The sequence below is a fragment of the Cynara cardunculus genome (genome assembly GCF_001531365.2).
Source record: "Cynara cardunculus var. scolymus isolate 2C chromosome LG 12, CcrdV1, whole genome shotgun sequence".
Taxonomy (NCBI): domain Eukaryota; kingdom Viridiplantae; phylum Streptophyta; class Magnoliopsida; order Asterales; family Asteraceae; genus Cynara; species Cynara cardunculus.
In genome coordinates, this window is record NC_037539.1 from 30067141 (window position 1) to 30069003 (window position 1863).

The following is a 1863-nucleotide window of genomic DNA, read 5'->3' on the forward strand; positions in this document are numbered from 1 at the left end:
AGTCGAGTGTTGACCGAGCTTTGACCGAGTCGATCTCGAGTAGCTCGCGAGTTGTCTCGTATCGTTTACACCCCTAGTTGTATAAATGAAAAAGTTTTTTCGTTTGGTTTGTAGGGTTGAAGTTTATTTGACGGGATTTGTAATTGAATTTCATTCTAAACTCATATTTAGTTTGAAGAATTTTTTGTATTTGAAATCACATGAAATCTCAAACATAGGATATTGAAATCCCACAAGCATAATTGGTATTTCACCGGATCTCATAGGATTATGCGCAAAGCATTTGGTCTCATCTTTCAATCAACTACTAATGCATATTTTGGGCTTAATCATTTAAGAACTCCAAAATTTATGAGATTTGTTAGAACTTATACCTAACGTTTTGTTTCACATGATTTTGTTCCGCCTAAGTATAGCATTTAATGTATTGATTAACATATATTGTTTCACAATGTGTTTGTTTAATATGTATTCGGTTAATAATGTGGAACTTTTTTACGTGTATTTTTTTTGTTTCACAAACGCGTAAAAAGGTTCACATTGTGAAATAAGTACATATGAAACAAATATATGTTAATGGATATTATAAATCTTAGTCTTAAATTAAAAAAAAAAATCATATGAAATAACACATGATGCACAAATTCTCAATGTTATCACCAATTTTCTGGCTTCTAAAAAAATAAGGCCCCGCTATATATTATCATATTCATATAAAAAATATCTATTTTTCACATACTTAGGCCTTGTTTGTTTTTAAAAAAAATACATATTATCAGCCTATTATGTCCTATTCAGTAAGAGGGGCAATTCAGACCGTTTATTTTTCATAATTTTTCAGACCCACTTAAAGCATCTCCAACAGCTTTTCTAAAATAAAAAATGGTGATTTTATTCTCTATTTTGCTTCAATGGCTTCTCTAAAATGTTCTTTAAAATACAGAACACAAGAAAAATCTCCAAGTTTAGAGAATTTTATAAAACTTGATGGGAGCTAGGTAAGAAAAATTATTTTTTAAAACATTTCCACCAATAAGATTAAGGGGCCGTTTACCTAAACACTTATCTAGTAAACACTTACCGGTAAAATTCAACATTATCACTTACTTACCGGATAAGATTTTATTCACTAAAACGCATCGTGTGCAACAATTTATCCGGGTAAGCGCTAACCATGGTAAGAGTCATCGTCCTCACTTACCACTTACCAGGTAAGACTCTCGATTCTTGTCTTCGCTCTTACCGAGTAAGATTTTTAGTCTTTGTCATATTCATCCGGTAAAGTAAAGTGAATTGGTAAGCACTTACCCGGATAAGCGTTCGGTAAACGGCACCTAAATGTTTATAATTTTATATATTTTTAAAAAAAATACATTGGAACGATAAAACTATATAATATTTTAATAATATAAATGATGTCGAAATCTATAAAAATAAAAAACCAGTTGGACTAAAATTTAGTTTTATTTAGTGATTTGGACTTACGGTTCTCTATTTTAGAAATATTAAAACTGATACTTATCATGGCATTCTCTTTTCATTGTTTGGGTTGCAGACCATTTCCAGAAGTTTATACAATGGTTAACATTGTTTCAACCAACTAGGAGGATTTCAGCAATCAAAACTCAAAAGTACAAGTAATTTATGTATAGGTACAACTTATTAAAGCTCCATGATTGGATTCGCGTAACTAACTGCGGATAAACATAACCAATTAGAGGATAAACATCTCATTTTAAAATATAAAAAATCTAAAATATAATTAAGATAATTATCGAGTTCTAACAAAATAATTAATTATTATCTTTATAAAATTTATAATATTAAACCAAAAATAAATTATTTTTTTATTAAACTTAAATT